The following is a 13,319-nucleotide window of genomic DNA, read 5'->3' on the forward strand; positions in this document are numbered from 1 at the left end:
GGAGTATAGAAAGTGCAGGGGGTTACTTAAAAAATTAGGAGAGCGAAGAGGGGACATGAAAAAACACTGGCGGGCAAAATAAAGGAAAATCCCAAGGTGTTTTATAAGTATACTAGCTGAAGTGCCCGGCGGCGCCGAGGCTTTTTCGAGGGCATGTTGTTGCTGGGGGGGGGGGGGGGGGGGGGGAAGAAAAAAGAGAGAGAGAGAGAGAGAGAGAGAAAAAGAGAGAGAGAGAGAGAGAGGGGAGGGGGAGAAGAGAGAGCGCGACTGGGGGGTAGAGAGGGCGGGGAGAGGAGAGGAAGAGTCCCCGAGCCCCCTGATCCCCGTCCCCCCAAACTCCCGAGCCCCCTGGTTGGCCCCCCAGAGACTCGCCCCCCCCCCCCCCCTCCGGTTGGCCCCCCAGAGACTCGCCCCCCCCCCCCCCCCCGGTTGGCCCCCCAGAGACTCGCCCCCCCCCCCCCGGTTGGCCCCCCAGAGACTCGCCCCCCCCCCCACCCGGTTGGCCCCCCAGAGACTCGCCCCCCCCCCCACCCCCCCCCGGTTGGCCCCCCAGAGACTCGCGCCCCCCCCCCCGGTTGGCCCCCCAGAGACTCGCGTCCCCCCCCCCCCCCCGGTTGGCCCCCCAGAGACTCGCGCCCCCCCCCCCCCCCGGTTGGCCCCCCCAGAGACTCGCGCCCCCCCCCCCCGGTTGGCCCCCCAGAGACTCGCCCCCCCCCCCCCCCCGGTTGGCCCCCCAGAGACTCGCCCCCCCCCCCCACCCCAGAGGCTCGCCCCCCCCACCAACCAAGCACCGAACTCCGGAGGCGCGATCTTCCGAGCACCGGCCTCCCGAGCTGGCTTCAAGATTGCGGCTGTGCGAGACGGCCGGCGGGCCCGGTTGCCAGGGTAACGCTTGACGCTCACCAAGCCCTGCCCCCCGGCCGAGCCAGAGAGAGAGAGACGCCGCGTCTCAGCTGCTCCTGCTGCGCGCGCACCCTTTAGTAAGGTAGCGGCGCTGGGCTGAGGCCCGCCTCTCCAGCCTTCGAGTGGGGCCGGGAGGTGCCTAGCTCGGGCGTGGGTGCGGAGGAGAGGCCGAGGCTTCGAGGCCTACCTGGAAAAACGGGGAAAGGTAGGAAAATTAATGAGATTAGATAAGTTAATTACTTTCTAAATCATTTTTTTTTTAAAAACAATGTGTTTTAAAAGCAACGTTTTTTTTAAAGACGCAGAAAGCGGGAAAAAGGAAAAGTTTGGAATCAAGATGGCGGTGACTCACCTCTGTTCAGAACGATAAGGCCCGCCCACACACGCACCGATTGGCCTGGCGGCACACGCCAGCAACCCGGCGTACGATTGGTCGAGCTCGAGGTCACTGTCGCTAATGAGCAGATAATGAAATGCTAATGAGCGGAATGTTGAAGGTTTTTGGGATACCACGGGCGCGATTTTAGCCCGGCCGAAACGTAAATACGCTTAAAACCGTCTCGGAAGCGTAAGCTTTCTTTGGAGGTAACGCGCGCGTAGGTACGCCCTGTAACTTTCGAGCGCATACCCCCCAGACGCACACGCGATAACGGACAGACGGACAGATTTATTTATATATATAGATTAAGGGCAAGAGGATAACCAGGGAAAGAGTAGGGCCCATTAGGGACCAAAGTGGCAATCTGTGTGTAGAGCCGGAAGATGTAGGTGAGGTTTTAAATGAGTATTTTGCATCTGTGTTCACTATGGAGGACGATGTAGGCATAGAAATCAGCCAGGGGGATTGTGATAAAATACTTGACCAAATTAGTATTGAGGGAGGAGGTACTAGCGCTTTTAGTGGGCGTAAAAGTGGATAAATCCCCAGGCCCAGACGAGATGTATCCCAAGCTGCTGTGTAAGGCAAGGGAGGAGATTGCAGGGGCTCTGGCACAAATTTTCAGAACCTCTCTGGCCACAGGGGATGTGCCAGAGGACTGGAGGACAGCTAACGTAGTACCATTATTCAAGGGTAGTAGGGATAAACCAGGGAATTACAGGCCAGTAAGCCTAACTTCAGTGGTAGGGAAATTATTGGAAAAAATTCTGAGGGACAGAATTAGTCTCCACTTGGAGAGGCAAGGATTAATCAAGGATAGTCAGCATGGCTATGGCAGGAGGCAGAGGGCGATAGTCGAAGGTTGTTTTTGTGACTGGAAGCCTGTGTCCAGTAGTGTACCACAGGGGTCGGTGCTAGGTCCTTTGCTGTTTGTAGTGTACATTAATGATTTAGATATGAATGTAAAAGGTATGATCAGTAAGTTTGCAGATGACATGAAAATTGGTGGAGTGGTAAATAGCGAGAAGGGAAGCCTCAGGCTACAGGACGATATAGACGGGTTGGTTAGATGGGCAAAACAGTGGCAAATGGAATTTAACCCTGGAAAGTGAGGTGATGAGTTTTGGGAGGACTAACAAGGCAAGGGAATACACAATGAATGGTAAGACCCTAGGAAGGACAGAGGATCAGAGGGACCTTGGTCTGCATGTACATAGATCCCTGAAGGCAGCAGGACAGGTAGATGTGGTGGTCAAAAAGGCATATGGGATACTTGCCTTCATTAGCCGAGGCATAGCATAAGAACAGGGAGGTTATGATGGAGCTGTACAAAACGCTAGTTAGGCCATTGCTGGAATACTATGTGCAGTTCTGGGCACCATACTATAGGAAGGATGTGATTGCATTGGAGAGGGTGCAGAGGAGATTCACCAGGATGTTACCTTTGCTGGAGCGCTTCAACTACGAAGAGAGACTGGACAGGCTGGGGTTGTTTTCCTTAGAGCAGAGAAGGCTGAGGTGGGACTTGATTGAGGTGTACAAAATTGTGAGGGGCATAGATAGGGTAGATAGAAAGGAACTTTTCCCCTTTAATAGAGGGGTCAATAACCAGGGGGCATAGTTTCAAGGTAAGGGGCAGAAGGTTTAGAGGGGATTTGAGGAAAAACTTTTTCACCCAGAGGGTGGTTGGAATCTGGAACTCACTGCCTGAAAGGGTGGTAGAGGCAGGAACCCTCAACATTCAAGCAGCATTTAGATGAGCACTTGAAATGCCATAGCATACAAGGCTACGGACCAAGTGCTGGAAAATGGGATTAGAATAGACAGGGCTTGATGGCTGTCATGGACACGATGGGCCAAAGGGCCTCTTTCTGTGCTGTATAATTATGACTATTAAGTTCCTCATTCTTGTCACACCCTTGGTTCTCATTTCTGAGGGGTTTTACGTGACTTCCTCCATGAAAGCAGAAACAAAGTATTTAATTTCTCTGCCATTTTAAATTCTCCCGTCTCTTACTGTAAAGGACCTACATTTACCTTCGCCAGTCTTTTCCTTTTCACATACCTATAGAAGCTTTTACAATCCGTTTTTATATTTTTCGCTAGTTTGTGCTCATATTCCATTTTCCCTTTCTTTATCAATTTCTTGGTCCCCCGTTGCTGATTTCTAAAAAATCCCAATCCTCAGGCTGACTGCTTTTCTGGCAACTTTATAAGCTTCCTCCTTTGACTTAATACCAGCTTTAATTTATTTTGTTAGCCATGGTTGGATCACTTTTCCTTTTGGGTTTTTATGCCCTAGAGGAATATATGTTTGTTACAAATTATGCATTATTTCCTTGAATGTTAGCCATTGTATGTCCACCTTCATACCTTTTATAGTGTAGTCTCCCAATCTACCTGGCCAACTTGTCCTTCATACCCTTGTAGTTTCCTGTTTAGATTGAAGACCTTAGTTTCAGATTGGACTACATCACTCTCAAACTTAATATAAAATTCAATCATATTATGATCACTTGTTCCTAAAGGCCCCTTTACCACAAGATTATTGATTAGCCCTTTCTCATTACCAGATCCAGAATAGCCTGTCCCCTGGTTGGTTCCTCCACATACTGATCCAGGAAACCATCTCGCATGCATTCCAAGAATTCGTCCTCCACACCATTAGTGGCAATTTGATTTGCCCGTCAATATGTAGATTAAAGTCCCTCATGATTACCATATTGCCCTTGTTACATGCACTTCTAATCTCTTGATTGATACTGTGCCCTATATTACCAATTGCTGGCCTATACACAACTCCCACCAATGTTTTCCGCCCTTTGCTGTAAATGACAAATGAATTTCAATATAGGATAAGTGTGAGGTGGTGCATTTTGGTAGGAGGAATAAGGAGGCTACCTACTCCTTGGAAAATAAGGATCTAAATGGAGTAGAGGTGCAAAGGGATCTGGGGGTATAGGTTCATTAAAATCATTAAAAGTAGCAACGCAGGTTAAAAATGCCATAAAAAAGTGCAAATAAAGCACTGGGGTTCATTTCTAGAGGAATAGAATTCAAAAGCAGAGAAGTTATGTTAAACTTGTATAGAACCATAATTCAACATAGAGTTCAACAATTTCAGATCATAACCTCGGCCCCTATTTTATTTTTTATCCACACTTTTGTTTTGGCCCTTCCCCACCCCCCACCACCTTTTTCTCTCTCCCACATGGCAGCTGTCTCCCATTCTGCCAGCGCATTTCACACCTAATCTAGAGCCGTCTTTTGTCTCCACTAGTCCTATCACCATCTCATCTCGTTTTGAATACCTCTTGATGTCTCTTCACTTCTCTTTTGTTCTCTCCCAGCCTGGCCTCTTAATCTATTTCATTTCCTGTGCTTTTTCAGTCTTGACAAAGGGTTTGACCCGAAATGTTGACTATTTTCTCTCCATGGGTGTTGCCTGGCCTGCTGAGTTTTTCCAGCATTTTCTGTTGTTATTTGGTATAGAACCTTGTCTGATTGTCTCATGATTTGAGACAGTAGGGTGGCAATGCATTTGTGTACATATGCTTTTAAGTGGTTGTTGTTGAAGTTGCTGTTGTAGTAAAAGTTGCCCACGGACAAAAAGGTCACCCTCAAAAGGATTTTGTGGCCCACTCAATACAAAAAAAATTAGAGGGAACATTGGTCTGGAGGTCCCACGCAGGCCGCTTACCGGCTTTTGAATGGGCCCTGCAGCCTGTTAAAGGGACTGTGCACCCAAAGAAAAAGTTAGGGGGAACATTGCTGCCACTTACCATTATTCTCCACCAAAGCTAGAAACCAAGGGCGTAGAAAATGAGGTGAGTAAAATCTATTAATGGGCTAAACAGTGGCACATGAAATTCAACACAGACTAAGGCTATAAGAAAACTGAGGCAGCCTGGACACTGCAGACATTCTAAGAAAGCTACACAGGCTCATCCCTGCATTCTGGGAATCCATTGTAACAAAAGCACATCCAAATCCTAGTATCACCAAGTGTTTCCAAATAAAGCCTCATGTCAGACAAAAACAAAGACTGAGCAAAACTGTAGACCAATAGACTAATCAACTTGTTACAGTCCTTGAAGAACCTTTAATAGCTCAGATATTGGAAATGGCGTGTGTCACTGTTAGAATTTAGGCACTGGGAAATGAATTGAAGCACAACACATAATTGAGTAATGCCTTCAAATTAATTCAAATCTGCCAATTATAATTTCTGATACATGGCTGAATGACCTTTAAAAAAGGTTGTACATGACTGAATTGATCTTAATTGGTCACGAAGTAAAATTCCCTTTGGTATTATTTTAAATATTTAATCTCATACCATGCCCATTCAAAATCAAAGTTTTGAGGTTTTCAGAAATGGTAGAAGGTAATCGGTATATGGGGAACAGCCAGAAAAGTGGAGTTGAGGCCAAGATCAGATCAGCCATGATCTTATTGAACGGCAAAGCAGGCGCGAGGGACTGAATGGCCTACTCCTGCTTCTATTTCTTATGTTGGCGGAAGATGTAGGTATGGATTTTAATGAATATTTTACGTCTGTCTTCACAAAAGAGAGAGAGGGACGATGCAGACATTGTGGTTAAGTAGGAGGAGGAGTGTGAAATATTAGATGAGATAAACATAGTGAGGGGAGAAATATTATGGGGTTTAGCATCCTTGAAAGTACATAAATCTCCAAGCCCAGATGAAATGTTTCCCAGGCTATTGAGAGAGGGAGAAAAGAGCAGAGGCTCTGGCCATCATTTTCCAATCCTCTCTGTTTACAGGTGTGGTGCCAGAGGAACATAAGAACATAAGTAGTAGGAGCAGGAGTAGGCCATACGGCCCCTCGGGCCTGCTCCGACATTCAATAGGATCATGGCTGATCCGAACCTAGACTCACGTCCACTTCCCTGCCCGCTCCCCGTAACCCCCAATTCCCTTATCAGCTAGGAAACTGTCTATCTCCGTTTTAAATTTATTTAATGTCGCAGCTTCCACAGCTCTCTGAGGTAGCAAATTCCATAGATTTACTACCCTCTGAGTGAAGAAGTTTCTCATCTCAGTTTTGAAACGGCAGCCCCTTATTCTAAGATTATGCCCCCTAGTTCTAGTCTCACCCATCAGTGGAAACATCCTCCCCGCATCCACCCGATCAAGCCCCCTCACAACCTTATATGTTTCGATAAGATCGCCTCTCATTCTTCTGAATTCCAATGAGTAGAGGCCCAACCTACTCAACCTTTCCTCATACGTCAACCCCCTCATCTCCGGAATCAACCGAGTGAACCTTCTCTGAACTGCCTCGAAAGCAAGTATATCTTTTCTTAAATATGGAAACAAAAACTGCACGCAATATTCCAGGTGTGGCCTCACCAGTACCCTGTATAACTGAAGCAAGACTTCCCTGCTTTTATACTCCATCCCCCTTGCAATAAAAGCCAAGATTCCATTGGCCTTCCTGATCACCTGCATACTAACTTTTTGTGTTTCATGCACCAGGACCCCCAGATCCCTTTGTACTGTAGCACTTTGCAGTTTCTCTCCATTTAGATAATAACTTGCTCTTTGATTTTTTCTGCCAAAGTGCATAACCTCACACTTTCCAACATTATATTCCATCTGCCAAATTTCTGCCCACTCACTTAGCCTGTCTATGTCCTTTTGCAGGTTTTTTTATGTCCTCCTCACTCACTGCTTTCCCTCCCATCTTTTTATCGTCGGCAAACTTGGATATGTTGCACTCGGTCCCCTCCTCCAAGTCGTTAATATAGATTGTAAAGAGTTAGGGTCCCAGCACTGACCCCTGCGGAACACCACTAGTTACTGATTGCCAACCCGAGAATGAACCATTTATCCCAACTCTCTGTTTTCTGTTAGATAGCCAATCTTCCACCCATGCCAGTATATTACCCCCAATCCCGTGATTTTTTATCTTGTGCAATAATCTTTTGTGTGGCACCTTGTCAAATGCCTTTTGGAAGTCCAAATACACCACATCCACTGGTTCCCCTTTATCGACCCTATTTGTTACATCTTCAAAGAATTCGAACAAATTTGTCAAACATGACTTCCCCTTCATAAAGCCATGCTGACTCTGTCCAATTAAATTATGCTTATCCAAATGTCCTGTTACTGCTTCCTTAATAATGGACTCCCAACATTTTACCAACCACAGATGTTAGGCTAACTGGTCTATAGTTTCCAGCCTTTTGTCTACCTCCCTTTTTAAATAAAGGGCATTACATTAGCAGTTTTCCAATCTGCTGGGACCTTTCCTGAATCCAGGGAGTTTTGGAAAATTACCACCAATGCATCCGCAATCCCTACCGCTACTTCTCTCAAGACCCTAGGATGTAAGCCATCGGGTCCAGGGGATTTATCTGCCTTAAGTCCCATTATCTTACCGAGTACCACCTCCTTAGTGATTTTAATCGTGTTTAGCTCCTCCCCCCCATAGCCCCGTTTGTCCAGTGTTGGGATATTTTTAGTGTCCTCTACTGTAAAGACTGATACAAAATATTTGTTCAGCATTTCTGCCATCTCCATGTTCCCCACCACTAATTTCCCGGTCTCGTCCTCTAAGGGACCAACATTCACTTTAGCCACCCTTTTTCTTTTTATATAACTGTAGAAACTCTTGCTATCTGTTTTTATATTTTTTGCTAGTTTACTTTCATAATCTATCGTCCCTTTCTTAATTAATCTTTTAGTTATTCTTTGCTGCCTTTTAAATACTTCCCAATCTTCTATCCTCCCACTAGATTTGGCTACTTTATATGCCCTTGTTTTCAGTCAGATACTATCCTTTATTACTTTACTTAGCCACGGATGGCTGTCTTTTCTTTTATGCCCCTTTTTCCCCCTCAGTGGAATATATTTTTCTTGAAAGTTGTGAAATATCTCCTTGAATGTACACCACTGCTCATGTACCGTCTTACACCTTAAATCTATTTTCCCAGTCCACTTTAGTCAACTCTGCTCTCATACCTTTATAGTCTCTTTTATTTAAGCTTAGTACGCTGGTTTGAGATCCAACTCTCTCACCCTCCAACTGAATTTGGAATTCAACCATGTTATGGTCACTCATTCCAAGGGGATCCTTTACTAGGTCATTTTTTATTAATCCTGTCTCATTACACAGGACCAGATCTAAGATTGCCTGCCCCCTGGACTGGAGGACTGGCAACATTGTACCGTTGTTTAAAAAGGAAGAAAGGGATAAATCGAGTAATTACAGGCCAGTCAGCCTAACCTCAGCGGTGGGATAATTATTTGAAAAAATTCTGAGGGACAGTATTAATCGTCATTTCGAAAGGCACGGATTAATCAGACAGTCAGCATGTATTTGTTAAGAGAATGACGTGTCTGACCAACTAATTTTTTTGAGGAGATAACAAGGCGGGTCGATGAGGTTCCACTTGGCAGACTGGTCAGAAATGGGATCCAAGGAAAAGTGGCAAGTTGGATCCAAAATTGACTCACGGGCAGGAAGCAAAGGGTTATGGTCGACAGGTATTTTTGTGACTGGAAGACCATTTCCAGTGGCGTTCCGCAGGCCTCAGTACAGGAAACTCTTTCGTATCCGGCACCGGGATGGTGCCGGTTCATTAAAAATTCCAGATAACGGGCGAGGTATATCTACCGAGGCTATTTTTAACAAACAATAATAAAAAAAATCAAGAAATGTGCAGTATAATTGGGTACTCACCTATGGAATGAAAGATGGGGAAGATAATCCACGATAAAGATGGAGAGACACACAGAAAAATGGCGGATCGGAAGAGACTACCGGCAGCGCTGGAGAGTCAAACTCCTGTTAGAGGTGTTCGGATCATAAGAGACTTCCAACAGCGCCAAGAAGCCGAGTAGTGGCAGTTTGGAGAACTACCCCCACTGACCTACTTGGCCACCGCGGGAGACTCGGACACATTTCCGGTTATTGAGGTGTTGTTTTCGGAGTATGAATTTTGCCGGTTATTAGAGCATTCCGGATATTTAGGTGCCGTTTAACAGAGAGTTTCCTGTACTAGGTCCCTTGCTTTTTGTGGTATATATCAATGATTTAGACTTCAAAAGTAGGGGGCATGATTAAGAAGTTTGCAGATGATACTATCAACCACACGGCCAATTTTTGTGAGGAAGAAAGCAGAGAACTGCAGAAAGATATCAATGAACTGGTCAGGTGGGCAGAAAAGTGGGAAATGGAATTCAATCTGGATAACTGTGGTAATGCATTTGGGAGGGCCCCTTGAGCTGGGGCGGGAAATCAGCCAAGCTTCCCACTTCTGTTTGCTAAACCGTGTCTCTTGCTGGGAATACCATGCGCGTGACTGTTGGTGACACTCACTGTCTAGACTCAAGAATGAAGTGGGTGAGCCTGGGTGACATTCCAGAGGGTTGTCAGCACCTGTGGAACCACTGTCCAGCACCAGTCTCCAGGAGAAGAAGGTAACAGTGCAGGAAAATACAAATGCTGCAGCTAAGCGCAATGGTCAGTTTCAAAAGGTAATTCATTGTGTGAAACGATGTATTTTGACACAAGGTTCTACATAAATACAAGTATTACCTCCCCTCTGCCTACTCTTTGTATTTGCCCTCCTTTTTGCTTTTAAAATGGCTCCAATTTAAAACCAAATTTGTGACCCTAACCTGTCAATCACTTTAAATGACAACATTGCGGGACACACTCACTGGAAGGAGACACCGCTGGACACACTCACTAGGAGACACACTATAAAAGGAGGTAGAGGCCCAGGAGCAAGGACGGGGCCCAGGAGAGGCGTGGCGTGGACCAGCAGCAGAGTCAGGAGGACCGCACTGCAGCCTATGAAACCCAGGCAGAGCGGACCTGCGGGTAGGAGGGAGGAGGACAGTAGGTGTGTCTGTGAGTGTGTGTGTGTGTGTGTGTCTCTGTGTCTGTGTCTGTGTGTGCACGCGCACGCACTGGGACATTGTAGCAGAGCCTGGTCTCCAGTTGTCTTGGATCCCCTTGCCATTGGACCAAGACCTTGCTCTGTCAAGCCCGTGTGGTAACTGGTGTGCAACGGCCACCCTACGTTAAAAGAATTCACGCACAGGCATCTTCCACCCTTTAAAATGAAGTTCAGGACCTGGAACATCAGGCTGCCCCACCGGTGACAGAGACTGTAGGTCCCGCATTGGACTCATTAGTCACCTGAGAACTCTTTCAGTGTGGGAGCAAGTCATCCTCGGTTCCGAGGGACTGCCCAAGAAGAAGAATTTGGGAGGGCTAACAAATACAAATAAAATAACTGAGAAGTGTAGAGGAACCTTGGAGTGCATGGCCACAGATCCCTGAAGGTTGCAGAACAGGTAGATCTGGTGATTAAGGCGGCATACGTGATATATTCTATGCTTTGGCTAACAAAGGAAAGTAAGAGCAAGGAGGTTACACTTGAACTGTATAAAACACTAAATAACAGAAAACGTTGGAAAAACTCAGCAGGCCAGGCAGCATCCGTGGAGAGAGAAACAGAGTTAACTTTTCAGGTCGAAGACCTTTTGCTAGAATGTATAAAACACTAGTTTAGCCACAGTTAGAGTGCTGCATACAGTTCTGGTCACATTACAGGAAAGATGTGATTGCATGAGAGAGCATGTACAGGGGATGCTGAGGGGAGATTTCATTGATGTGTATATAAAAAAGGGAGAACTACATCCCCTGTCCTTGATCTATACCAAAATGTCTAGATTTCAAAAAGTTCCAACCTGCAGATCTCAGACTAACAACCAATATCTTTTATGTTTGTAGTCCCTGTTAAATACAATGCCCCGAGCAAAACTTCCGAGTGAAATTTCATCAGTCCCACACACAATGCCCCTGTAAATAAGGAAGTGGACATCCTCAACTCCATGTACATCAGTCAACAAGAATGCATTCGAAATCAAAGTGCTTGAGGAAGCAGCACACATTCATTTGTCATTGTAAGTGGTGGAAATGCTTATACTGCAATTTTACCAACAACAATTGGTCAAATTAAAACATGCAGCATTTTTGACCAAGTATAAAAGCACATCAACTCTGCTGCTACCTTGCCTAGACTGCTACTTGGAAATAAGAAAAAAACAATGCTAAAAAAATTTGCAGCAAAAACATGCAATAAAAAGGCATGTAATAAGGCCAGTAGGCATCCGGAGAGAAAAAGACAGGTTAGCGTTTCAAGTAGAACCCTTCGTTAAGAAGTCAATTAAGAGAGAGTATCAAGCCGAAAGGTTAGCTTTTTTTTAAACTCTACGGCTGTGCGCATTTCCTACTGGTATTTCTGCTATTTTGCAGACGAGATTACGCACATCAGGCACACACACCACACACTTTCAGCCCACTTAGCCGGTTAACACAAGCACATTTCTACTGTGAACTCGGGTTGAGTGAAAAGCAATTGGACCCTCTGGAAAAGCGAGCGCGTATTCTCAACAACAACATTCCAGCAAAGCATGGCCAGGCTGCGTATGCCCGTCGCGGGTGTTGGAAATGAACCGGCAACCCCTCATTCATTTTACGCAGAAATAAAAAGCTGGAAGAATTGAAAAAGCTCATTGAGCTTCTGCTCGCGAACCGGTCTTAGGATGCTGGTGTTTTATTTTTAAAGCGCAAACAATCCTTGGACTAAAAAAAATCTCGTCTATTAAATCGGAAACCGCATCGATTTTCATGCAGTATTTTTTTTTTAATTACACATAATTTGAACAGGTAGACTTTTTTTAAAGAGACAAAATACACCATTAATTTTTTTTTTTTTTTAAATAGATGCTGAAATCTTGTTTGGATTTTAAAGTGATGGTGGTGAAAACTAAATGGGAAATTTGATGAACAGTCTCGTTTTTAAGACAGTCGGAAAGGAAGTAATTTGAACCCATCTGTACGATAGCAAAATACTGCAGATGTTGGAAATCCGAAATAACAACAGAAAATGCTGGAAAAACTCAGCAAGTCAGGCAACATCCGTGGAGAGAAATTTGAGTTGACGTTTCGGGTTTGACCCTTCTTCAAAACTGGAGAGAAAAGGAACTAGATCGAAGGCAGGGTGGGGGGATAAAAAAAGAGAAATTAAAATAATTTCAACCCGTTGGTTGGGGGGGGGGGGGGGGGGTGGGAAGGGAAGAAGAGAATTTAAAATAATTTGATCCCGTTGCGTGGGAGGAGGGAGAAAAAGAATTTAAAATAATGTGAACCCATTTTACGGAACACAAAAGCCGCGGCTGCACATCTCTCCCACCTACCTTCTGGAGTAAATGCCGTTTTCTCTTCATAATAACATCCAGCAACACCGTGGCCATTCATCGCCCAGCAAGCGTCGCTTTCACTCTATTTTATTATTATTTTTGGAGGCGAGGAGGAGGTTTACCAAAAAAAACGTGGGGTTTATTTTTTTTTTAACCTCCCTTTCTCACACAGTTTAAATGAAAAAAAAATACATCTGCATCATGCTCCACCATAAGGTGACCACCTTCATCCTCAATAAATAATTTTAATAAAAAACACAAATTAAACAATAAATTCTAACCCATCTCGCACTCCCGTCCCGAGCCACTTGCGTGAGGAGAAGGGGGGGAGGATTTAACCGTCGAAGGTCGGGCGGACGGGGCTTTGGGGGGAGATTGTGACGTCTTTGCCGATTGGCATATGCAAGCTCCAATGGGAGCGCGGGTTGCGCTGTCCATCTTGGGTGAGGGACAAGAGGGCGGGGCCAAGGGGGGGCTGGGAAGAGGGGGGGGGGGGGGGAAAAGGTTCTTTGAGACGGTTAAAGGGGGCGGGTCTCTCAGTGCGCGTTGGGGAGGTGAGACCGGCAGAATGCAGGTGGCGGTCAATCGAGCCAACCCGACCCGACGGATAGTTAAAAAAAAATAATGGCAAATTCTTTTCAGGAGTCATCCTCACAACAAACAAAAAAAACACCTTTTTTTAAGACGGACGGATAACTAAATAAAAACCCAAATCATATTTTTTTTAAATAAAAGACCAAAGGCGAGTAAAGAAATGATAATGCGGCGACCGCACACTGCGCTTCGATGG

The 13,319-nt window shown here is 45.6% G+C and overlaps 1 protein-coding gene across 1 annotated transcript in view; it reads right to left on the minus strand.

Annotated features, from left to right (window-relative positions):
• Nucleotides 1-12,873, minus strand: part of st3gal5 (ST3 beta-galactoside alpha-2,3-sialyltransferase 5) — a 169,334-nt gene extending 156,461 nt beyond the window's left edge. The window contains exon 1 of the mRNA XM_085975488.1: nt 12,527-12,873. The gene's annotated coding sequence lies outside the window, so the exon portion shown is untranslated. The remainder of the gene's footprint in view (nt 1-12,526) is intronic.
• Nucleotides 12,874-13,319: the final 446 nt, after the last annotated feature.

The sequence above is a fragment of the Somniosus microcephalus genome, chromosome 2 (genome assembly GCF_052327205.1).
Source record: "Somniosus microcephalus isolate GS21.2 chromosome 2, FLI_Smic_1.0, whole genome shotgun sequence".
Classification (NCBI taxonomy): Eukaryota; Metazoa; Chordata; class Chondrichthyes; order Squaliformes; family Somniosidae; genus Somniosus; species Somniosus microcephalus.